Raw genomic sequence first — 27,629 nt, 5'->3', positions numbered from 1 at the left:
GATATTTTATACTTTGCTTTTGAGAAAGAAACCACACTTCCTATTTTGACATTTTTGTGCGTAACACCACAGTTTTTGCTAGTTTGGGACATACTCTGGAACTTTCTCTGCGTCTGTTTCCAATGATCTGCTGTAGGACTAGGAAGATGCTGCAAGGCAGATTGTAGATTGTTGCCAGGGGAATGAACAGTGCTACAGTGGACAGTGCAGGTCATACCCAGCGGGAGGCTGGCTGCCATGAAGGCTGCTGCCTAAATACCTGTTTACTCAGGGTCTTCACCCCCAAACGTCTCATCCACCCACACTCTGGTTCTTTCTTGCTCTTGATTTTGGTCTTTCTCTGACTCTCCTTTCTTTCTCTTCTCCCAACCTCCTCATGTGCATGCCTGTGACATCCCTATGCTGCTTGGTCTCTATTTATTTCTATGGCATCAATCTCCATGGAATCTAGACACTCAGACAAACACATTTGGTTAAATATAGGCCTGTGTAGGAAGAGAAAAAACATTTCTCTCTTTGCTTCCTTTCTTTCCAGGAAAATCTATACTTAATTATATGAATTTACTCTAAGGTAAAGAGCAGACATTGAAGGATGTTTAAAAAAGGGATGAGAAATAGATAGGTTTGTATACTATTCTTAAAACGATCTGGTTGATGGATGAGTTGTTTCTATATACTTGTAATCCCAGCTGTGTATGAGCAGAGCTAGGAGTATTATGGTCCAAGGACAACCTGGTCAAAAGTATGATATACTACCTGAAAAACAAACTAAAAGCAAAGGGAGTGAGGCTATGTAGCTCAAGTGATAGAATTCTTGATAAACAAGCTTAGACCAGAGTTCAATCCTCAGTACCACCTAATTTTCTTTTTAAAATTAATCTGGCTGAAATGTAGAAAGTAAGTGGCAGGTCAAAATGGAAAATGATGGGTACAAATTTAGGGCCTGCTGCATTTGTCCACATTAGTGAAAATAATGACTCGGAAAGGGAAGGGGAAGCTGTAATGATGGGGAAAGTTAATCTGCATGTAGATTGAGTGGGACATGGAAACTGATAGATGTAAGTGATTAAGATAAAAGTAGAGACAATAGCATTTCCCAGCATTTTGGTAAGACAGTGAGTATTACTGACAATGAACCTAGAAAGATAGAAATTTCAGAGAGATACAATGTATTCAATTCAGTTTGGGGGAGGAACATAGCTACCACAGTTGAGTGGTGCCTGAGTTGAGACTCCACTTATTTTTGGAAGCTCAGGACAGAAATCTCATCTGCATAAAGTGAATTAAAATGAAGATGAGGCCTAAAGAATCCTGAACAGATAAAATAAGTGGAGTCTGATAAGTGACCTCAACCTTAATTGATTTTAATCATATGTAAAATTGGAATCATTTCTGATAAATGCTTTTGTTAGACAAAAACAAAACTTAACATTATTATAAGCAGCCAACTAATATATGGCAATACAACTAGGTATTTTTAGATAAGAAAAACTTAGTAAAAAAGAACTTTGTGACTATTGTCCATCAAATATTTTTAAATTTTGCTTTCACATTTTCCTCATCGATACTGGCTTCTCAGAATCGGGAAGAAATTGAAGATTTTCTAGCAAATATTGATATTCCCAAACTAACCCAAGAAGTTTTAAACCAACTAAGTAGACCCATATCAAGTAATGAAATAGAAAGGGTAATGAGAGAACTCCCATCCAAGAAAATCACAGTAACTGATGGATTCACAGCTGAATTCTATAAGGCCTTCAAAGCAGAACTCACACCAATACTCTTCAAACTCTACAAAGAAATTGAAAGTGAAAGTTCACTACCAAACTCATGCTATGAAACCAGCATAACCATCATCCCAAAACCAGACAGGGACTCATCAAAGACAGAGAACTATAGACCCATTTCTGTGATGAACACCAACACAAAACTTCTCAACAAAATTCTGGTTCATTGACTTTAACAACTCATCACAAAATTATACACTATTATCAAACAGGATTCATTCCAGGGATGCAATGCTGGTCCAATATACAGAAGTCAATTAATGTAATTCATCATATCAGTAGGAGCAAGCACAAGAACCACATAGCCATCTCAATAGATTCAGAAAAAGCGTTTGACAAGGTCCAACACCCATTTTTTTTTTATGAAAGCTCTGGAGAAAGTAGGAATCCATGGAACTTTCCTGAATATAATAAAGGCTGTGTATGACAAACCTACAGCTAGCATTATACTCAATAGTGAAAAGTTAAAGGTATTTTCTCTACAATCAGGAATGAGACAAGGGTGACAACTCATTCCATTCCTCTTCAATATAGTATTAGCTAGAGCAATATAGTATTAGCTAGCTAGAGCAATAAGGTAAGAGGCAAACATAAAGGAGATCCAAGTAGGGAAAGATGAAGTAAAACTCTCTCTCTCTCTCTCTCTCTCTCTCTCTCTCTCTCTCTCTCTCTTTGCAGATGACATGATCCTGTATTTAAAGAACCCCATAGACTACACTCCCAAGTTACTCGAGCAGATCCAAAACTTTGGCAAAGTAGCAGGGTGTAAAATTAATCCACAAAACTCAATGGCTTTTCTGTATAGCAGCAATGAGAAGAGCGAGGCTGAAATCAGGAAAGCAACTCCTTTAATAATAGCTTCAAAAAAATCCTAGGAATTAACTTAGCCTGAGAAGTGATGGAGCTTTATGATGAAAACTTTAAAAACCTGAAAAAGAAAATCAAAGCAGATCTCAGGAAGTGAAAAAACCTCCGATGCTCCTGGACTGGGAGGATTAACATCGTGAAAATGGCAATACTGCCAAAGACTATCTATAAATTCAATGCAATACCCATTGATATCCCAATACCATTCTTTAATGAAGTAGAGGGACCAATCTAATAATTCAAACAGAATGATAAAAAGACCCTTAACAGCAAAACAATCCTTATCAGGAAGAATAGTTCTGGAGGAATATCTATACCAAACTTCAAACTCAATTACAAAGCTGCAGTAATAAAAACGGCTTGGTACTGGCACAAAAACTGGCCTGAAGACCAATGGAGAAGAACTGAAGACCCAGAAACAAACCTGCAGACTTATGGCCAGCTAATTTTGGATAAGGGAGACAAAATTATCTAATGGAAGAAAGACAGCTTTTTCAACAAAGAGTGCTGGCAGAATTGGCTAAACATGTAGAAAACTAACATTAGAACCTTAATATATCACCCTGCACCAGTCTTTAACCAACTTGATGAGGGGGCTATTGTTTCTTTGCGGTTTTGTTTTGGAGGAAGGTAATTTTTTTAGTTCTGCATATATTTTAGATATGAGGCCTTTGTCCATTGAATAGCTGGTAAAGATCTTCTCCCAATCTGTGGGCTCTCTGTTTATCTTGCAAGCTGTGTCCTTTGCAATGCACAAGCTCTGAAGTTTGATGCAGTCCCATTTGTCCAACCTTTCTTTGATTTGTAGCCTTTCTGGGTCTTTGTTAAGAAAGTTCCGTCCTGGGGCTGGGGATATAGCCTAGTGGCAAGAGTGCCTGCCTCGGATACACGAGGCCCTAGGTTCGATTCCCCAGCACCACATATACAGAAAATGGCCAGAAGCGGCGCTGTGGCTCAAGTGGCAGAGTGCTAGCCTTGAGCGGGAAGAAGCCAGGGACAGTGCTCAGGCCCTGAGTCCAAGGCCCAGGACTGGCCAAAAAAAAAAAAAAAAAAAAAAAGAAAGAAAGTTCCGTCCTGCACCAAGGAGCCCGAGTGTTTCTCCTACTCCTTCCTTTACGGTTTTCAGGTTGTCTGTTTTGATTTCGAGGGCTTTAATCCGTTTGGAATTGATTTTGGTGCAGGGTGATATATAAGGATCTAGTTTTAGTGTGTTGCAAGTGTTGAGCCAGTTTTGCCAGCACCACTTGTTAAAGAGGCTATCTTTCTTCCAAACTATTGTTTTAGCTCCTTTATCAAAGATAAAATAGGCATAGTTCTGTGGGTTTATTTCTGGGTCTTCAATTCTGTTCCATTGGTCTTCAGGCCTGTTCCGGTGCCAATACCAAGCTGTTTTTATTACTATAGCTTTATAATACAGCTTGAAATTAGGTATTGTAATGCCTCTAGCACTGTTCTTTCTGCTTAGGATTGTTTTTGCTCTTCTAGGTCTTTTATTATTCCATATTATTTTCTGGATTGCTTCCTCTACTTCATTAAAAAATGATGTTGGGATATTAATGGGTATTGCATTGAATTTGTAGATAGCCTTTGGCAATATTGCCATTTTGATTGTATTAATCCTCCCAATCCAGGAGCATGGGAGGTTTTTCCATTTCCTTAGTTCTGACTTAATTTCATTTTTCAAGCTTTTAAAGTTCTCATAAAAAAGGTTTTTCACTTCTTTGGTTAAGGTTATTCCTAGGTATTTTATGTTTTGGGGGCTATTGCAAAAGGAGTTGCTTTCCTGATTTCAGCCTCGGTCTTCGGTTCATTGGCATAGAGAAAGGCCGTTGATTTTTGAGGGTTTATTTTATATCCTGCAACTTTGCCAAAGTTTTGGATCAGCTCTAGTAGCTTGGGGGTAGAGTCTATGGGATTCTTTAGGTATAGGATCATGTCATCTGTGAAGAGAGAAAGTTTAACTTCATCTTTTCCTATTTGGATCCCTTTTATATTTTCTTCTTGCCTAATTGCTCTGGCTAGGAATTCTAGTACTTTCTTAAAGAGCAGGGAAGAGAGTGGACATCCCTGCCTTGTTCCTGATTTTAAAGGGAATGGTTTTAGTTTTGCACCATTTAGAGTTATGGTTGCTGTTGGTTTGTCATAAACTGCCTTGATTATATTCAGGAATTCTCCCTGGAATCCCAGTTTTTCCAGGACTTTTAGCATAAATGGGTGCTGGATTTTATCGAACGCTTTTTCCAAATCCAGACATAAAACCATGTGGTTCTTTAACTTGCTCCGGTTCATTAATTGACTCGCATATATTAAACCAACTTTACATCCCAGGGATGAATCCAGTTTGATTGTGGTGTATGATTTTTGGGATGTCCTGTTGAAGTCAATTGGCCAGAATTTTGTTGAGAATTTTTGCATCTATGTTCATCAGGGAAATCGGTCTAAAGTCCTCTTTCCGTGATGAGTCCCTGCCTGGTTTTGGAATGAGGGTTACAGTGGCTTCATAGAATGTGTCTGGTAGTGAACTGTCTCTTTCAATTTCATTGAAGAGTTTGAGAAATATTGGTGTTGAGTTCTGTTTTGAAGGTCTTGTGGAATTCTGCAGTGAATCCGTCTGGACCTGGGCTTTTCATGTAAGGGAGATCATTTATTGCCGTTTCTATTTCAGTACTGGACATGGGTCTATTTAGAGGGTTTACATCTTCATGGTTGAGTTTGGGGATATGAATTTTTTCTAGGAAATCATCGATTTCTTCCAAGTTCTCAAATTTGTTGGCATAAAGTTTTGCAAAATAGTCCTTATTTTCTGAATTTTGGTTATTTCTGTGGTGATGTTACTTGTTTCATCTCTTATCTTGTTTATTTGAGTGTGATGCCTTCGTTTTTTGGTCAGATTTGTCAGGGGTCTGTTTATCTTTTTGATTTTTTCAAAGAACCAACTCTTAGTTTTGTTGATTCTTTCGATGGTTTTTTTCATCTCTAAATGATTTAATTCTGATTTGATTTGAATTATTTGCTTCTGTCTATTCACTTGGGGTTTGGCTTGTTCTTTTTCATGGAAATTAAGGTGCTTCCTTAAATGTTTCTCCAGTTTGTTGGTGTATGCACTCAGAGGTATAAATTTTCCTCTGAGTACTGCCTTTCCTGTGTCCCAAAGGAGCTGGTACTTTGTGTCCTCATCTTGGTTCAATTCCATAAACATTTGAATTTCTGTTTTAATTTCTTCAATGACCCGCTGATGGTTCAGCAGTGTGTTGTTTAGTCTCCATGAATTGTAGGATTTTCTGTGGTGGCTGTTTGAGTTGAGCTCTAATTTTATTCCATTGTGGTCTGAGAGAATGCAGGGAATGGTTTTGATACTTCTGAATTTGTACGATTTTCTTTGTGCCCTAAGACGTGATCTATTTTGGAGAATGTTCCATGTACTGCGGAGAAAAATGTTTATTCTGCTGTTTCTGGGTGGAATATTCTGTAGATGTCGGTTAAGTCTAGTTGGTCTATGCAATTATTTAGTTCTGTGATTTCTTTGTTTAGTTTTTGGCGTGTTGATCTGTCCAGAGGTGATAGTGGAGTGTTAAGATCCCCAACTATTAATGTGTTTGGGTCTATGAGTGTTTTTAGAGTCAGTAGTGTTTGTTTGATGAAGTTGGGTGCTCCTGCATTTGGTGTGTAGATATTTAGAATGGTTATAACTTTCTGTAGGAGAGATCCCATTACTAGTATCTAGTAACCTTCTTTGCTTTCTTACTTTTGTTAATTTGAAGTCAATTTTGTCTGATACTAGGATTGCAACTCCAGCCTGCTTACGGGGGCCATTTGCTTGATATATTTCATTCCAGCCTTTCACTTTTAGAAGATGTTTCCTTTTACTGGATAGATGTGTCTCTTGGAGGCAGCAGAAAGATGGATCTTGATTTTTTATTAAATTTATGAGCCTATGTCGTTTGATTGGAGAATTAAGTCCATTAATGTTGAGAGTTAGGATTGAGAGATGATCGTTTGTTCCTTTTATTGTCACTATCTTGTTAAAAGCTGTGTCTTCCCATTTCTTGATCTGATGTTTACTGTTTAGGGTTCCTTTGTCTGTATTGGGATCCTGATTATTTTCCCTTTACAGTACATCTTTGAGGATTTTCTGTAAAGCTGGTTTGGTGGAGATATATTGATTCAGTTTTTCCTTACTGTGGAAGACTTTTATTTGACCTTCGGCTATGAATGAGAGTTTGTCTGGGTACAGTATTCTTGGTTGGTAGTTATTTTTATTTAGGGTTTAGTATACCTCCTCCCAGGCTCTCCTTGCTTTCATGGTCTCTGCTGAGAAGTCTGGGGTAATTCTGATGGCTTTTCCTTTATATGTGATTGTTTTCTTCTCCCTAACAGCTTTAAGGATTCTTTCCTTGCACTCTATTGATCCTGTTTTGATCGCAATGTGTCGGTGGGATGTCCTATTTTGGTCTGGTCAGTTTGAGGTTCTAAATGCTTCTTGTATCTGTATAAGCCTATCCTTCTGGATATTTGGGAAGTTCTCAGCTATTCTGTTAAATAGGTTGCCTAGCCCAGTAACTTCTTCTCCAAGTTTTCCTCAATACCTATTATCCTTAAATTGGGCTTCCTGATCGTGTCTTGAATCTCCTGTAGCGATCTGTTTTGTTGATTGCACTGGATTTGTATTGGTTTTTGATCTTTCTCTATAGGTTCTAGGGAATCTTCAGCTCCTGAGATTCGATCCTCTGCTTCAGTTAGTCAGGAGTGTAGGCTAGCTACTTGATTTTGAATCTCTTTTCCTTCTGACTGGTCTTTCCTGATGATTTCCATGTCATCTCTTAGCTTGCATGGACTTCTTTATTTCATTAATTTGGTTTTGCGTGCTGTTTCTCAAATCTTTTACCTGGGTAGCTCTCTTTTCATTTGACTCTTGAATTTTATTTATCTTTCTATTTGTTGAGGCCATGAAATTGTATATTACTTTATGGAAGGATTGCTGTATTGATGTAAACTTTTCATTTATCATGTTTATCAGTAGACTTTGCAGAGCATTTTGAGGGTTCTCTTCTATGTCTTTGATTGACTGTTCTGCTTCCTTCTTATTTTCAGTGGGAGATAAGACTCCATTTTTTGCCATCTTTCTTGTGTTTCTTCTGCCCATTTAGATTGGGAATGCCAATCTACAAGCACCTGTGAGCACCGTATAAGACCCAAAGCAGCCCTTACCAAGCACTGTTGTGTAAATCTTATAAGTTCACAATTATATACAGATACCTGGTATACCTGTTTATAAAGTTAGATTTGGTGTTCCTAAAGAATACAATTTCAATATAACAACCGAACCTGGGCCCTGTATTCAGTAGTTACTTATTTACTGTTACAGCCCTATAAGCAATTCTTGTTCTTATATTAAGTTCTTTTAGGACTGGATTTCTCTATTTACTCCTTTGATTCACTTGGATTAAGCTGGAATACCCTCTATCCAATAACCAGGAGTCAATGGAACCTGGAGGTCCTGGAAGTAAGTCAGGAGGGAAAGTTAGAGGTAGTAAAGGGAATAGAGTAAAATGTATTGAGGAGCGGTGATGATTTTTGTTTAGTTTCAGTGACGTGGAAATGTGGTGAAGAGTAGAATCAGTAGAAAGAACAAGGTTAAAATGATAGACAATGGAGAGTTAGCAGAAAAGAGTGGAGGTATTATTCATTGGAAAGTAATTTTTAAAGAAAGAGAACACAAAGAGAGAAATAAAGAAATAATACTGGAAGAAAGATGCACAAAACAGAGAAAAATTATTAAAAAAAAAAAAAAAAAGGAAAAAATCCAGAAAAACGATCAACAACAACAACAACAAAAAACTTAATAAAACAAACAGGTTAAAATGGAAAACAAAACAAAAAAAACCCGATGTTTCAGAAGTGAAAAAATTAAAAAACAAAATTTTTTTTAAGTTTAAAAAATGTTTGAAAAGAAAAAAAAAAGTGGAGTCCTCCTTGTTTGGGTGGTCTTTCCCATTCTCTGGTTTCCTTGCGATGGTCTATTTTCCTGATTGGCTGGTTTGACTTGATTTTAGTTTGCAGGGGGTGGATCTGTTATTACCGTTCTCCCCTGTTGGTGCAATCCTGGGTCTCTGTGGTTCGCACAGCTTGCAGGTAGGTCTTGGGTGTCCTCTGTAGATGCGGACATGAGCAGTCTCGGGAACCGCGGCTCCTCTGTCTGTTGTGGTGCCTTGGCCTTTATCACATGACTTTGAATAGGTTGTGGACTCAGCAGGGCAGGGCGCCTCTGGCCTGGTTTACCTGGCTGAGAGTTGCTTGCCTGGGGGAGGTTCCTCCCTCTTGGGTGAGGCGGCCACCTGGCGGAGCTGGCTATGGAATTCAGCTTCCTTTCGCGGTGGGAATTGGGCTTCCTCTGTGACAGGACCGTTTATCTGTCTCAGGAACTGTTTGTTCCCCCGTCTGATGTTTCCCTGCTGCTGGTAGCTGCTTGCCACTTTCAATTTAAATTTAGAAATTCCGACGGGCAGGGTGGGGCACCTCTGGCTAAGTCTGGCCCCTGGATGAGCCTCCCCCCTGTGCAGGGGGCGTTCTCCTGGGCGGAGCTGGCTCTCACTTGCCCCTTTCAAAGATGGCTCCTTTGTCCTCGCTTTCCCCAGGCCCACTTTAGTTCCAGTCTGGTCTGACCCTATGCCATTGTCAAAGATGGCGCTTTGCTCTGGCAGTGGGGGAAGGGCTACCTTCCAGAAGCAGCTCTGTGGGCTCGAATGAGAATATTTTTGTAGGGTACTCAGGCTTTCTCTGCAATTTCAGCCCATCCGTGCTCAGCCACTGTCTGGAGGATTTCTCCTTGGTCTATGCTGTATGCTTTAGCTGTGCGAAGTGTGGGGCGCTGTGCCAGCACCCGCACTTTCGCAGTGGCGGGACGCTGCCTGGAGCTCAAATCTGTGGTTTCAGATGAGCAAAGTCGATCTTTTCTTCCTGGCCAGAATCCCTGTACTGTTAGAACTTACTCTGGCTGTCTTTCTAGGAGTAAAAGTTTCTATGGGGTGAGAAAACTGCGATGTCGGCAGGACCTCAGCTAGGGCTCTGCTGCTCCTCTGCCATCTTCCCAGAAGTCCCTCCATATAGCACATTTTCAATGCAGTATCTAGTGAGTACCACTGCTGCATTTGTTCACCCTTTGTTCCTCCATTTCTGTGCTCTCACCCTATCCTCCCAAAGATAGATAAATGAACAAACAATATAAAAAATAAAAGCAACAAAGATAAAAACTGCTTTTTTCCATTTCCAGGAGTTATTTTTAATAAATATTATTCTATATGATCAGAGGCACATAGGCAGTGAGCCTTTATGTTCCTCCCCTAAGAGTATCTTTCTATGGTCTCTCTGAGTGTGATTGCCCAGAGTACTGTATAATTTATCATGTCCCAGTGTGTTTTAGATCTAGTTTTTGCTTATGAGAAAAATTATGTACCTTTTGTCTCTTTGGGTTTGGTTTACCTCAGTTAACATGATTTGTTCTAGGCTCATCCATTCCCCTGCAAAGGACATAAAACTATTCTTTCTAATGGCTGTGTAAAATTCTTTTGTATATAGTTTTTGAACCACCCCCCAAAATATTGGGTATATAAGCTGTTTTCATAACTTGACTATTGTGAATAGTGATTATGAAGCTGCTGTTACATTTATTACTGGTAAAGTCTGTTGTCTCTATTTCTAGTTTAGTAAATATGTTGTTTGCTGTACAGTAAGTTTTTATTTTGATGTAATCCCATTTATCAAGTCTCTCTCTCTCTGCTCTGCCCTTGGTACTCTTTTTAAAAAATTTCTGCCTATGTATATAAGTTCTAGTATGTCTCTTATTCCCTTGTTTCAATGTTTCAGGTTTGACATTGAGTTCTTTGGTCACTTTGAGTTGATATTAGTACATGATGACAAACAGGGATTCACTTTCATTTTTCTGCTTAGTTTTCCCAACATCTATCTTTGCAAAAGCTATTTTTTCCACCATATATCTTTGGCTCCCTTATCAAATATCAGATAATTTTAAGTATGAGGTTTTATTTCTGGGTCATCTGGTCTGCTCCATTGATCTTTAGGTCTATTTGTGTGCCAATACAAAGCTGTTTTTGGTATTATAGCTCTGTAGTAAAACTTGAATTCTGGAATTGTGAAACCACCAGTATTGTGTGGGGATTTTCTGTTGTTCTTCTTCTTCTTTTTTTTTTTTTTACTAGAATTGCTTTGGCTCTTTGAGATCTTTTTTTTTTTTTTCTATATGACTGATTGGATTGTTTTATCTGTCTCAGTATAGAAAGCCGTTTTATAATGAGTGATAGTAGGTAGGAAAGAGTATGTGGAGGCAGTGAGTAAAGATAAACCTTCCAAGAAGTTTGACTAAGAATGAGAGGAGAGATGACCTAGGGGTTGATGGACGGTGAGAGAGAATCCTTGCTTTCCAAAGTGGGTGGCATTGGGTATGCCATTGAAGAGTGAGAGATATAAAATATAAGAAAGAGATGTACTTGAAAAATCTAGGTCCTCAGGAAGTCAGAGAACTTTATTCAGAGCACATGAAAGGATTGTTAGAAGATAATTAGGAGGAAAGACAAATTTTCTTCCATGAGGATGGTAAAAAGCAAAGGCTTGATGTGAATGCAGGTAAATTTGCATATTCAGCCCAAGAGATGAGGGAAATACTGTCGAACAGATTCCATTTTCTCTGAGAAGGAAAAGAAACCATGTGCTATGAACATGGGCAGGGTAGGAGGACTGGAACTGTAAGACATGAAGTCTGAAGTAGTCCTAGTAGTGAATTGAGGTATACATGATTACTTAAAGGAAGAACTTTCACCTGTGGCACAAAGAGCTCTGATAAAATAGGAACTTGTGATTTTTGAAGGGAACCCTTCCGAATGAGTTTGTAATTTTTCTTCTGGCAATCAATATAAGTTCAGAGAAATGGGAACCTAAATTCAGTGAATGATAGGATTCTTTTCTAGGGAGTCAATGGAAAGAAAATGAAGCAAAATTATTAGAAAGACAGTAGTTGATGTGATCGAGCATGAAAACATTAAAGGAAATAGATTAAAGAGACAATCCTGTGCATTGAAATCAGGGATACAAATAAGAGAGTAAGTCCAAGATCTCAGTGAAGTCAGATGGTATCTGGGATAAGGAGACCCAAGTAGACAAATTAAACAGATGGGGAATAATGGAGATGAGCAATTTGAAGAACCTGAACAATGAGCTTTCTGAATTCTGTCTCATTTCTCACTGATCCTGTCTAATTGCTATGATTAGAGAGTCTTCTATGATTGTAAATAGAATATTTTTCATATTTCTTTTAAATATTCTAAGAATGGTTGATGTAAATATCTACCTCCAAAAATTCAAATGAAATGATTATGAGCTCAGGTTCTGAGGTTAAAACATTTTTATCTTTGCTACTTATAGGTTGTGTGACTTTGAATAAATCATTTAACCTCTCAAATCTTGCTTTTTTTGTAAAAAGAAAATAGTTCTACTAAAAGGCGTAAATGAGTCAATACATGTACAGCTTAGAAAACTTGGGAATGTATAAGTGCCCAATAATTGCAATTATTATTATTGTCATTAGAATGTATAGTAAAGGGGCCCCAGGGACGATTTTTATCTATATTGCTTATTTTGTGTAAGAGGAATCTGAGAACCACTGAGAAAGGTTTATGTTCCCAATTAAGGTCGGTAGGCTTAGATCGAGACAGGTTTTTAGAGTCACAAAGGCTAGGGCCTTTGTGTCTTTTCAGTGTTATGATACTTATATCCCATGCACTGACAAGGAGCCAGTCCTGCCCATTGGCCCCTCTCCTCATGTAGTGGAACATGTAACACAGAGAGATGAAGACAAACAACGAAATTGAGATATCAGAACCCAAAATTGCTTTGGAAATCTTCTAAGCATGGTGTACCTCCTATGATTTTCAAGGCTTTGTTTTTAATTCTTCAATAATCAACCTAGACAGAGAGCCCCTGCTTGACTCTCTCATTTACTTTCATTGTAGACTGTGAGGCAGGCATGCCAAAGAGGCAGCCCAAGAGGTAGACTCAGAGATCTGTGACAAGGTCAGCAAACCACATCCTCATGATCCTCCAAATTCTGTGCCATCTTATTGTCATAGCAAAGAAAATTGCATTTTCTCTAGCTTAACTGCATTTGCTGTTGTTCTATGAAATGTGGGCAGCAGTGTTCCTGTCCAATTTACAGCTCTGTCCAGATGGTGGAAGAAAAGGTATTACTGGAGTCATGGATGGTATTTTAACAACAGAGCTCTGTAAGTAGAGATTCTTTTCAGCTTTGATTGTTTACAAAGTCTTCCAGCTGAAATTAGATGCACACTGACCTGTCCAGTTCTGAAGTAATGGAGCTAATGCTAAGAAAAATTGGTTATTGTGTTCTCAATTCTTATGCCTCCAAAGATTGTGGGTAAATATTTTTTTTCTAACTGATGTAGGTCTCTACTACAACTGAGAACTCAGGAAATACTGGTGTGTGTGTGTGTGTGTGTGTGTGTGTGTGTGTGTGTGTGTGTGTGTTTAATTGAAATTAGGAACCAAGGTTTATAATAGTAGTATTTTTAAATTTTTATTATTTATTTATTTATATCTTCAAGCAGTTGTGGAAAGGAGTTTCACATGTTATTTATGGGTACAATGCATCTTGATCAATGCCGAACTTTCCTTCACCCCCCCCATCTCTATTTAACCTCCATCCATCCCTTCAAGTTACTGAGTTCCATTTTCACATTTATACATGAGTATTATGACTGTATTCACTCAACATTTCTCTCTCTTTATAAAAGAGTAATTCTTAACTTTCACTGTATCACAAATCTCAGGTAAGTTTTTTAAGACAGGGATCTTTGGGTGTTAATTTTTGAAACATTCACTAGGTAAGTCAAATTCTTTAGCACAGTTAGGAAGCAATGCTCTAGTCCTGTAGTTCAAAAAGTATTTATGGAATCTGGGCACCTGTAACTCACACCTGTAATCCTAGCTACTCAGGAGGCTGAGAGCTGAGGATTGAGGTTCAAAGCCAATTTGGACAGGAAAGTCTATGAGACTCTTAAACTCTGATTAACCACCAGAAAACCAAAAGTGGTGCTGTGGCTCAAGTGGTAAAAGGCTAGTCTTGAGTTGAAGAGCTTAAGGACAGTGCATAGGCCCAGAATTCAACCTCCATGAATGACAAAAACAAAGTATTTACAGATTTCATTTCTATCCAACTAATAATTCCTATTCTTCTGTAGGCTGGCACCATTGACATGCCTAAGAGCTCACTAGAAATATCAATTGCCCCAAATAAAATAAGTTCAAAAGGGTTCCAAATGAATGGAAAGATGGAAGGGACTGTAAAATCATAGGCCTTTGGCTTAGAAATCCACTTATGACTTTGTTTCATCAATTATTAAAGATATGAAGGACATATAACAAATTTGAAAATACAGATAGAAATTGGGAAATATAGAAAATATCAGATGACTAAGTATTCAAAGGATGATTTTCTTGTTCTAATATGAAGTATATAATGGGAACAAATGAAAGGCCAGTACCTGAGTAAACAACAACTCTGTATAATTATAGGAGATTAAAATGTAAGGCTTATCAATAAGGATTTTTTTGTAGTTGAAAGCTCAGTGTAAAACAACCTGCTATTATTTGGAGACCATTCTTCCAAATGAATGGGTTTTAGAATTAGATTTAAAAGGACCACATTAAGGTGTGAAGATTACAATCTCCTTGTATCCTGTGATATAAAGAGAGTAAGCAGAATTATTGAGTTATAGACCTGAGACTTATAAACAGGGTAGTGGACATTTAACTTGGAGAATAAGGCTCTGGAAAAGGAGGTAGATGAATGGATTCTAGATTACATTTCAGGTACTTGAAAGAATCTCCCACTTAAAAAAAAAGAGATTCAATTTTCTTCCAGACTTAGGATAAGAGGATCATAACCCAGAATCAGAAAACCCAGCATAATAACCCAGAAATCAGATTATATAAACAACCAACATCAAAACAACCTAGACCATATGGAAGCCAAGTGGATATACCTGTGAGAGGGCGAATTTGTTATCCTTGGAGACTCCAAGACTGAGTGACCATTTATTGAATACATTTCTATGCAATTTGAAATTGGGAGGAAAGCTGGATGCCATCACTCCTTGGTTTTTTTTTTCTACCTGCTTAATTATCTGATGTTTTAAGATTTTTCTGAAGACTTGCTTATGGAAGGCTACATTTTTCTGTTAAGTTGGAGTGGAATCCCACAATATCTTGATCTTCATGGTCATTGTGCCCTCTTCTCATTTTGTTATTACCTATATTCCTATTGATTTGGAGTGTTTATGGTTGCTTTCCTGGTTGTCTCCCAGAGCTAAGCAGAATTCAAAGCTTAAGCCATGAAGGTTTGGGAAGATACTTGAAACTGTGAAGCTACTGTTCTCAATTTCTACAAACTACTGTATTCTTCTCATTAAATATGAATTGATGACTCAGCTTTTCTAGTTTCTTAGAACAGTTGCTCTTTTAAATTAAAGAGCTAGCCTCAATCCTACATACAATAGTTAAAATAAGTTTTGTTAGGGCCTCCTTTAGTTTTTTTTTTAATGTAACTTTTCTGCTTATAGAAGTCCAAATGAAATTTTTTACAAAAAGTTACAAAAATAAAAGCAAAAATCTCTGGAAATGTTATAACCCAGAAATAACCACTACCAGCATTTTCATGAACATTCTTCTAGACCTCTGACTGTGTGTCACACCATATGGCTTTCTGAATCCATAGAAAGATAATTTTACATAGGACGATTTATATTATACATGCTGCTTTTCCATCTGCTTTTTTTTTTTTTCTCATATTATCAAACTGACGTACAGAGAGGTTACAGTATCATACGGTTCCATCTGATACTCAATATCAGGTTGAAATTATTCCATGCTAGTGAATGGTTTTTAATGCTTTGCAAGGATTTGAATAGAAGACTTGTAAAAAACATTTAAATAGGAAATAGTAGAAACTCTAAAATGCTACTGTGGTGTGCAGATTAGTGCCCAGCGTAAACCATTTTAAACTTATGTTTATATGTAATGTATTTAGGAAGTGAGGATTTGGGGAAGATGATTATATTTGAGGATGGGTCTTCATGAATGGGGCTGGTGTCTTTATAACAAAAGAGGCCCCAGTGTCTAACTACTTCCAAGATATAAGTGCACAATAAAGAGATCTACTCTATGAGCCAGATAGCAAGCCCTCAATTTGTAGAGCCCTGGTCTTGCCTTTCTCATTTTTAGCACTGTAAGAAATAAATTTCTGTTGTTTATAGGCCACCCTACATGTGGTATTTTGTTTCCATAGTATAACATACCAAGATTGATACATGTATTAGTTGTCTTTAAAATGGACTGTATGGTATGTCAGCAGATGCAATTTCAAGTCTTCATGCCTAACAGTGTTTCTCAAGAAGAGCTCTACAATGTTTTAGTGAGGCTACATGGAATGCTACTTAGGCAGTAAAAGATAGTTTGAAAGACAAAACCAGTAGGGTTTGAGAGATAAGACCAAAGTGGTAGAAACGTTGGCTTTGGAAACCATGGAAGAGGTCCATTAGGAACGGTCCATTAGGAATGTGGGCAGTACCTGAAGTTAAGAAAAGCTGTTGGCTCCTCCTCTCTGCTGCTTCCCCCACCCGCGCGTCACCGCCCCCCCCCAACCCCCGCTCTGCCACAAGGAATTTGAAGCCTCCATATAAAATCTACCAATATAAAACTTACTCAATTATGTGAAACCAAATTCTGCTAATGACCTAAACGAACAGAAAACATTTTGTCCAGGACACCTCAAAAGGAATTCAGCCCTTCTCACACTTTGAATTTAGTCACACTTGTACCAGACTTTTGACAAGCAAAATTATAAGGTATGGTGAGGTTTTAGGCCATGATTTAAAGTGATTTATTTACCATAGAAAGCTAATATTGCCAGGGTTCTAATCCATAGCATATTTCTTATTTGATACTTTTATTTTCAACTGATAATCTCCCTTTCCCATGAACACTTTCTTAGAAAGTAGCATAAATATTTTTTAATAATTGTGCCATTCTTGGGGTGAGGCCCTGAGCAAGTTATTTAGACTCTATATTTGTCAGTTTTCTCATGAATCAAATGATATTATGAGAAATAAATAAGTTGGCTTATAAAAAGTGTTTAGAAAAGCAACTGGCATATGGTAAGTTGTCATTTTTTTCATACATTATTTGTTTTACTTTCCACTAGCAATTTGAAATATATTTGAATATATTGAAATATATTGAATATATTTGACTATATGCTGTTTTTATTTTATTAGGCTCAACTTGTATGTTTCACAAAAATATATGTAAATGAATTTTTATCTAACGATTCATTTCAGAAATTGAAAAATGTATTGACACATTAGGATTTTTTTTGAATGAGAAATTTAGCATAATACACATGGAATCTGATTTAATCAGGTTTGTGGGTTTTTGTTTTTTTTTTTTTTAAAACAGGCTGTTTTGCAGGGTCTATCTGATTATATTAATCAGTTTCCAAAAGACCTAATTTCTTAATACCATTGGCATGGGTTAGAAAAATAAAGAAAGAATTGCATGTTTAAGGCACTTGCCTGTGGAAGGGAGAGGCTCCTCTGTAGACTGGTCATTATTAAGACAGTAAAACATCAAGCTCTGGGATTTCAGGTCATGTCAAAAAGTCCAATGATAAGATACTATTGTGTTTTGTTATATTCACTGTCAACCTGACATGTTGGAAAGTTCTCTGCACTGGTGACTTACCAGTGAAAGTCAGTTCCTAATTTCAGGTAGCATATATTTTAACATGAAAGGGAAAGACAATAAACAAATCAAGAAGTAAATAAATAGTCTATCTGATACCAATGAATATTGCACAAAAAAAATATAAGTCATTACAAAGAAATAAGGAAGCCCAAAGGGTAGATGTAATAAACTCATGATTAAATAGGAAAAATATAACACAGAAATATAGAATGCAACTCAGTAGAAACACATGCATAATTATAAGCAGATATTTCAGAGAAAAATCTTTCTGATTAACATATGAAGTATATCACCAGTCTCTGAGAAAATAAAACAAGTACAATAGATACCATTTCATAAAAATTTTCACTACATCAACTGATAGTATGAAGATAACAAGCTGTGGAATATCAATAGCATGAGGATTGACCCACTTCTTTGGAAAGCATCTTGATATTATTTATTGAAGTAGAATAGATGCATTACAAGCATATCTACTCATAAACTGTATAAGTGTAAAACTTGAGAATAGTTGGGATAAAAACTCAAAATAACTTTAAAAACAAGGACTTTCTTTGAATCAGGTTACATGATCATTGTAGGTAGAATTGTCCCCTTCAAACAGGGACCTATGCTGATGGAAAAGCTTCTGGGAAAGACAGTTTCAGTAAATGTTGGAAACAGTAATAAATGCACAGCCTCCCAATACTACTGCTCAGAAACATCACATATCCCTTCAGCCAACATTTAAATAGTTCAACATGGCTGCACCTAAATTATATGGGCAGTGAATTAAAATTCTAACAAAGTATTTATTGGAAACAAGAGTAGACTATATGGGAATAGTCTTAGCGATTCCTGCAGTATAGTCCCTGGAAAACATATTGTGTGAGTGTAGTAAAAACTACACATAAGTTTCCAAGTGGCACTGTTTATACATGCACCCAGTGTTGATCAACAGATTAAGTAATAAACAAAGTATGCTAGACTTACAAATGAAGTACTAAACAGCAACGAAAAAATAACTCTATTTATACACTTTAGGTGGTTGAATTTCTAAATGTTAACTGAAAAAATCAAGTTTCAGAAGCATACTATGTGACTCACTTATATAAAGTGAAAAACCAGGAAAAATTAAACAACATATTGTGTTGGCATTCATGCATGTGTGGTAAAACTTTAGAAAAAAACGGAGGAAGAGAAAGACTAAAAACTGCAGAATTTTTCTTAACTCTGGCCTGGCAGTGGGTGGTGAAGGCAGGAGGGGATTGGCTATACACAGTTTCAATGGTAGTGGTAATAGTCTTTTTAAGTTGGCTGACACAATATTTTACTTTTATTTTTAAAGTGTGTGTGTGTGTGTGTGTGTGTTTGTCTTACTGGATCCAAGTGTTGTAGATTAATAGGCTTAAACAACAGAAATTTATTTCTCATAGCTCTGAGTGTTGGAAAGTCAAAAAATAAAAGTAATACCTAAGTTCATAATAAAGGTTCTTTTTTTCTGGTCTATAACCTGATATTTTGTGGACTCTTCACTTGAAGTGGGGGTGGTGAGAAAAGGAGACAGATATATCACCTTTGTTGAGTTTTCTCTTATAAGAGCACTAATTCCATTCATAACCCTCACATTCCATTTAAATGGAATTACAAGCATGTACTACCACACTTGGCCTATGGATTGACATGAAGTCTCAGTAATTTATTTTCCAGTCCTGGTCTCCTAGGAAGAATCAATACTGTTAAAATGTTTCTATTGCTCAAAGCAATCTACAAATTCAATGTAATCTGTATGAAAAAATACAATAGTATTTTTAGCAGAATTTCAAAAATCAGTCCTAATGTGTGTACGTGTGTGTGTGTGTGTGTGTGTGTGAGAGAGAGAGAGAGAGAGAGAAAGAAACAGAAAACTTGGAACAACCAAAGCAATCTTATCCAAAATAAAGAAAATAGGATATATCCTACCTACCTTCAAAATATACTACAAAACCTGAGTAATCAAAACAGCAAGGTATTCACATAAGCACAACCAAGCAGAATAGAAAGCCTAGAAGTAAACCCACAAATCTATATAAATGATTGTGTGACAAAGGTGCTAAAAATATGCATTGTCTTGTTTTCAAAATGTTACACTGGAAAAATTGGATATCCACATTCAGAAAATTGACCTCTAGTTCTTCTCAGGTTCCCAAATAAATCAAAGTATATAAAACACTTATATGTAAGAAATGAAACTCTGAAACTACTGGAACACATAAGAGAAATAGTTTAGGACATTGGAAAGGGAAAGAGTTCCTGAGACAAGATGCAGAAGCATAGGAAACAAAAGAACATATATACAAATGAGCTACATCATACTAGAAGCTTCTGCACAAAGAAGCAAAGAAAAGAGTAATCATATGTAACAAAATATTTGCAAACTCTATATCTGACAAGGACCAATATTCAGAATATATAAGGGACACTAAGATTTGAATAGTGAAATGTAGATAGCTCAATAAATAAATGGTCAGCAAACTTAAATAGACATTTCTCAAATGAAGACATACATCATCAAAAATGCCTGTTATCAATAATCTGAGAAATGTAAATCAAAACTATAATAAGGTATCACTTTACTCTAGTAAGAGATAATTAAGAGAAAGATAAAAAATGCAAGTCCCACTGGGCACCAGTGGCTCACTCCTATAATCTAGCTACTCAGGAGGCTGAGGTCTGAGGATCCTGGTTTGAAGCCAGCCCAGGCAGGAAAATCTGTGAGACTCATATCTCCAATAAATTACTCAGAAAAGCTGAAAGTGGCATGGTGGCACATGTGATAAAGCACTACCCTCGGGCACAAAGAGGCTCAGGGGTACAGTGCCCAGACCCTGAGTTCAAGCTCAGGACTGGCGAAAAAAATTATTGAAAAATAGCAATAGAATTACCATAAAATGCTATGATCCCATTACTGGGATTTATATCCAGAGAAATGAACTTAAACCCTACACTCTCATGTTTATTGCAGTGATATTCACAATATCCAAGAAATGAAAACCTGAGTGTTTCTGAAACTGATAAATGGATTAAAAAAACTGACACACATATATATGACAAAATATTATTCCACCATTGAAAGGGTGAAATTCTATCATTTGCAACACTGTGGATAAAAGAGGAGATCATATGTTAAGGTAAATAATTTGGGCACTATATATGGGGTCTGAAAGAGGTGATCTTATAGGTGATGAGAATGGAATGGTAGTTACCAGAGGTTGAAAGAGTAAGAAGGAGAGAGAAGGCAACAGGTCAATCCGTCAAAACAGAGATGTAGTTAGGAATAAGAAGTTCTGGTATGCTATTGCACACTGGTTTAACTAGAAGTTTTTATGCACTGGTTACTGCAAAAAGACAGAGAAAAGGATTTTTGAATGTTTTCACCGTAAAGAAATATTACACGTTTGAAAAGCTAGATCAATTGGTTTACCTTAATTTATACATCACATAATATATACTTGTTATTAACACATCATGGTTGACATCATCTTTAAATATGTACAAACATTATGTTAATATTCATGTTAAAAGTAAATTGAAATTTGACAGGAAAAACACATGCTACCTCAAAGGAAAAGAGAAACTTGTGGAGAGCTGAGGAGCAGAATGATTTGGCTTCTGTTCTAGAGAACAGTTCTGTAACTGGAGAGAACATATAGTGATAGATGCACAAGCCCTTGTTATTCAGCAGAGAAGTCCAGACACAGAGAACTGAGGACAACAAGAATCACCCTCACCAATTGAACTTTTGGCAGAGGGAGAGAGGTGTGCAGGATTAGAGCCAGGCAACCTAGGCTGTTCTGAGTAAGGAAATATTTTTAAAGAATCTATATCATCTAAGCATTTTATTTTTATGTTTCATATATGATAATTGATCATGAAAATCACCTAACAGAATGACTTAATAAAAATAAATATGGAAATTCCAACTTTGAGATTTTACTGGCTTGCATAGCTGTCATATGGTAGTTTCAATTACAAATGCATTTAAAAATCACATCAACAATGTCTTAAACCATTGTTGTGCAATGGATCATCTGGGGATTGGTTTAAATATAGATGTGGCTATGCTTGGTGACACATGACAATAATGAAAAAGGCTGATGAGTTCAAAGCTTGTTTAGACTGAATAGCAAGTTTTAGGTTAGCACGGGAAACTTAGTGAGACACTGTCTCAAAATAGAATGGAAAAGGGCTATGGAAGTAGTACAGTGGTGGAGTACTTGCCAGATTGGTGAGATGCTGGGTTCATCCCCAATACTATAAACAAACAAGCAAATAAAAATATACATTCTGATCTAATAGGTCTTAGATAGTGTGGTAATCCTAGGGCCTCATGGATATTATGAATGAATGAGTAGAAAATGAATGATGCTAATGGGGAAACCCAGCAAGTGTGCTTTCTTAGCTTGTGTTTGATCTTCTGCAGTAATTTTGTCAAAAGACAGGGATGAGTGTGCCTGAGCATAGTTATTGCTTCCCAGTACTCTGCTATCTACTCTTGGAATGTGCTCTTTTATCAGTTCCCTTAAACTAGCTACACTTTGACTCTATAAAAAGTGGAGGGTGGGAAAGACATCTTTAGTTTAACCAGGTCTGTCTGCCAGATTTATTCCTCATCCCAGGGTGTTATTAAAAGATCATGAAATGACACTGCATAGCATTTGGTCATCATTGTTCTGGTATCTTCTGGATGTAACTGGCTGGGTAAGGCCCGGATTCTTCTTTATCAACAAGATCTCAAGTGATGTTTCTGCTGCTGGAACACGACCACAGTTTGACTAGCAGAGCCTAAATATTATGTTGAAATCAACAGCTTTGTGGCAGCTGCTTCATAGGATTGCAGGGTGTTCTAGCAAGTTGTTCATTGCTTTCTTAGACTGCAGTTTCCAGAGGCTATTTCTCCATAGTTTTAAGCTAATGTTCTTTCCCAACTTTCAACTCAGAACTGCTTCTTGTGGCCCATTCCTGGACTCATAACTGGCATGAGAATTAATGTGTGTAAGGTTTGCCGGAAAGGAAGCCCGCCACATGGTTCAGGCAGAGAAGCATTTACTGGGGGAGAGCAAACTGCCAGCCCACACAAGAAAGAGGCAGGGGAAGAAAGAAGGGAAGGAAGAAGAGAAAAAGAGAGAAAAGAAAAGAGAGAAAGGGAGTAGAAGAGAGAAGGTAACAGCAGGGATTTAGGTTGAGCTGGATTGTATAGGGAAAGATAGGAAGTATGACCAGGTGGATTGGATATGACCTCAGAGAAGGGGGAGGTAACTGCCTCCAGGTGTTGCAGTTACCTAGGTAATACAGGTAGGGGCTCAGACTTAAACAGGTAGGGGGCATCTGCATGGAGCCCTCCAGGGGGTGGACCTTACAGTGTGTTACCTGAATAGAGTAGTCAACAGATTCCCTGTCTCCATCCATGCTACTTTGTCTGGGAATGGATTTTCCTCAAAATCTATCAGCAGGTATAAAGGAAATCATATCACTCCAAAAGAAGTCTCTTTGACATATTTTTTTAACTCAAAGGCAATTAAGAAGGAGTAAATACAGGACAAGCTTCTGTCTTTTTCCCTGACTCACTCTTCTAAGAGATAGGAAGTACATTTTTGAATACTGGAGATAACTCTAAGCCAGAAGAATGTAAAAACAAACCTTGAGTATATAAGCTTTCTCCACATACTTACCTTCTCACAAATACTGAGTCTAAGACCCCAAAACTACTTTCCTTTGTCTTATCAGTCCTCTATGTCATGTACTTGGCAGAAGATATTACCTAAATCTGTGTTGCAGCCCACTGCTTGGAATTACCTTTCACTGAGACATCTACATGGCAATAAACTAGCAAGTTGTATAATGCAACTGTTTGTATCTCTACTTAATGCTTTTTGTTGTCATTAGAGGTTTGTCCAAATGTGGACTTCTGAGGGTTGAGAAAAAAAAATAAGTTTTTCCCCAACAGAAACTTGAACAAATCTGTTCCTAAAGAAGGGCCACTCTGTAGATAATCAGTACATCCACTAGGGCATCTACTACAGACCTTAAGCAAGTTAGCATTCAACAAATGCATGGCAGAACGATGTGGCCTTCTGAGATAGGTCCATAGTGCTAAGAGTAAACAAAGTCTTTCATAGATTACATTTATTGCTAAGTCTTGGAACTTTTATTTTGTGATTGAAAGAGGAGTTTGGTTTTGTCTAGAAAGCTAAGAAAAGAAGCTGGAATAAAACAGAAAAATATAATGTCTGGCTCATTTGGTTATTTGCATTGGCTTAAGGCCCATAGAGAATGGAGATAAAGCAGAAACTTCAGTGATTGACTGAAGTTTTGTGACTCTGAGACCTTTGCCAGCAAGTATGGCCCAAAGGTAAAGATGCTTGGTTCTGGGTTGAGCAAGTTTGGGGAGTCTTTGGAGATAGTGGATTTGGAATGGCCATTAGTGTTCAGTGATGAACAGAGACAATTCACAAATACTTTGAGAAGTTGTTAGAAGTGTGCACAGGAGCTAAAGGAAATGAATAATTTGAATGACCTATTCTCACCTGATTATAGATACACATTAGAGATTTCAAAGTATCCCTGGACGGATACTGAAAACAGTGGAAATAATTTTAGAAGTAATTTCTACCTTTACTTCTCTCTTCATCCCCCTTCAATAGAAAGGATTAAACCAGAGCCTTTACTCATGCTAGGCACTCTGACAGTTGAGCCTAATCATTTTGTTTTATAATTGATTTTACCCAGGCCAGACTCAACTCCTGCCTTTACCTCCAGAGTCGCTGCCATTGCATGCATGTTCCACTGTGCCCAGAACAAAGGTAATTTTTAACAGAAAATATGGTGATGATTTCTGGTATAATGATTCACATATAAAAAGGAAACATAACCTACTCTGTTGCCCCAGGCTATACCAGGCACCTAATAAAGTACTTCTCATAAGAAAGACACTCAACAGGTTATAAAAGTAATAAAAAATAGTTCTCATTTTATTGGGCTTTTACTATGGGTCAGGTGTTTTCCAAGCATGTCACATACTAACCCATTTAATTCCCCTAGCTAGCCTATGAAGTAAATGTTATTACTGGTCCTAATTGAAAGAGGGGAAACAGAAAGATTTGTTAACTTGTGTAAGACTACACACTGAGGAGAGGTTGAGTTCAGTTTTAAACTCAGGGTGTCACAAGCCATTCACCTTGAAACAAATAAGGTTTATTGGCATTCTTTTGCATGTCAGGCACTTCACATTTATCTCATTTAAACATTCTAATGACCTTACTGTTCTTTCTATTTTACAAGTGAAGAAAGGAAAGCATATGGTTTTATAAGTAGAGAAGCCAGTATTCAAATTCCAGACTCCACGACTCCCAACCCTAGTTCTACACCTTCCAAGCTATTTCCATTCTTTTTAAACAATACAAATTTTCTCCAACACAGAGACAAAAGGACTGTGGCTTTTTTAAACTTTGTAAAAGGGAAAGCTTTGAATGATCTTTGATTAACTCCTGGTATATGTGCAGCCATTATCATTTCAATAACTGCACCAACTGAGAAAAAAACTCTATCTAAAGTAAATCTACATCAGATATTGCAAAACTAGGTGGACTTCCAGTGACACTATAGGATTCTAATTTCAAGTAGCTGATTTTTTAAAATTGTTTTAGCTTTTATTGTATTGTTATGAAATATTGCAAGCTATATAGTAGCAAGTAAGCATTGGATTATTGATAATGCCATTAGATACCTTAATATTTCAGGAAGACAGGATGCTTAGGTTTTGAAGCATTAAACTACAGGCAACCTCCAAATGTTCCCACTGAAATACAAGGCTAATAGTCCCTTTCCTCCAAAAACACCCTTCAGGTTTTACCAATCACCCTTTAATTTTCCAAATAAGCTCCTGTCACAATTTCGGTCCAGTCCTATAGTGTCATTTCTAAATACTCAAATTCTTTCAAATCTAGACAACTGCAGCTAAACTAGATTGACACAAGTCCACCGAACTGTCCACAGAAACTCTTAGGACAAGGCCAGGTGGAGACACTTCGTGAATGGCCTTCACTGTCCTTTGAGGTAATTATTTAAGGAAGGAACACCCAAAGAGAATGCATGTCAGGTTCTCCTGGTCACCAGAAGGGTGAGGGTGTGCTGAGGACAGGGAAGAATTTCAGACCCAGTCTGGTCGTCCTCCCTGAGATGTCAGAAACTGCCCATTAAGTGAAGGCCGCTGAGAGAGGTCTGGCCAGGGAGGCCAGCGCCAGCTGGGCAGAGCACTCTGTGCTCAGCAGGAAGGCCATTTCCCTGAGTCACAGAGGGTGTGGGAGGCTGGGCACGTCCTCATCTTCCTCTCAGTCCGAGACTTGGTCAAAATACACAGTGGATGCCAGGCCTCAATATGGCCCAACATTGGACCACATCACTCCAAGAAGACTCAGCAACTCCCTCCTTCCCTGACCCCTGCCATCCATGCTGGCAGCCACCAGAAGACCCTTCCCCACCAGTGTTATGTGTCGGAACTGATTTTGTGTGTGTGTGTGGTTTATTTTTATTATCTTGAATCAGTTGTACAAAGGGATTATACTCAACAAAGCAATTGATAAAAACAATGCTTTTGGATCCCTGTTACCTCTTTCATGATTCTCCCCTATCCTTTCCAACTCTACCTCTCCCTTCAATATTCCTAGTTTCCTAGAATGTGCATTTAATATTATGAACTGCATTCTCCGTTGCTTTCTCTCTTTATTTGTTATTTTTCTTTTTTCTTTTTTTTTTTTTTTTTTTTTTTACAGTTTCTTACTTTAGGCCATGGGTACATTGCTTGTACTACTTGTTACTCCCTCCCTCATTCCTCCCTCCTCCTTCCCCTTTCCTTCTCACCCCATGAGTTGTTCAGTTGGTTTACACCAAATGGTTTTGCAAGTATTGCTTTTGGAGTCCTTTGTCATTTATCCTTTGTCTCTCCATTTTGATACTCCCTTTCACTTCCCTAGTTCTAATACCAGTATAAACAGTATCCAGGGTACTCAGATGAGATACACTGATGGTGCGGGTACAACCACAGGAAGGGGAGACAAGAGGATCATCAAGAGTAGAAGCTATGGTTTCACATGGCATGTTGAAAGTAATTACAACAATGATATAACACTCGTTTCCATAACATGGAGTTCATTTTAATTAGCATCATCTTATGCATTCATAAGGGCAGAGCTATTGGGCTCGCGTGATCCTCTGCTGTGACTAGCCTAAACCTGTGCTAATTATTCCCTATGAGTCAAACCATACAGTCCATGTTCTTTTGGGTCTGGCTCACTTCACTTAGTATAATTTTTTCCAAGTTCTTCCATTTCCTTACGAAAGGGGTGATGTCATTCTTTCTGATAGAGGCATAAAATTCCATTGTATATATGTACCACATTATCCTGATCTATTCGTCTACTGAGGGGCATCTGGATTGGTTCAATAATTTAGCTATGACAAATTGTGCTGTGATGAACATTGTTGTGCTGGTGGCTTTAGTGTGTTCTTGTTTGTAGTCTTTTGGGTAGATGCCCAAAAGTGGGGCTGCTGGGTCATAGGGGAGCTCTATGTTTAGCCTTCTGAGTAATCTCCATACCACATGCCAGAGTAGCTGAACCAGTTTACATTCCCTCCAACAATGAAGTAGGGGTCCCTTTTGGCCACGCCCCTCCAACATTTGTTATTGTTAGTTTTCTTGATAAAAGACATTCTTACTTGGGTGAAGTGGAATCTCAATGTTGTTTTGATTTGCATTTCTTGTATGGCCAGTGAGGTAGAATATTTTTCACATGTCTCTTGGCCATTCTGATTTCCTCATTGGAGAAGTCTCTTTTGAAGTCTTTGCCCACTTGGTGAGGGGGCTGTTGGTTCTTTGAGTTTTTCTTTTGGAGAATGTTAATTTTCTTATTTCTGCATATATTTTAGATATGAGGCCTTTGTCCATTGTATGGCGGTGAGGATCTTTGCCCCATCAGTGGGCTTTCTATTTATCTTGCAAGCTATGTACTTTGCCCTGCAGAATCTATGAAGTTTGATGCAGTCCCATTTGTCCAACCTTTCTTTGATTTGCAGCATTTCTGGGCCTTAATTAAGGAAGTTTCGTCCTGTGACAAGGAGCCCAAGTGTTTC

The sequence above is a fragment of the Perognathus longimembris genome, chromosome 9, assembly GCF_023159225.1.
Source record: "Perognathus longimembris pacificus isolate PPM17 chromosome 9, ASM2315922v1, whole genome shotgun sequence".
In the NCBI taxonomy this organism is placed as follows: domain Eukaryota; kingdom Metazoa; phylum Chordata; class Mammalia; order Rodentia; family Heteromyidae; genus Perognathus; species Perognathus longimembris.
This window is presented reverse-complemented; position numbering follows the sequence as displayed.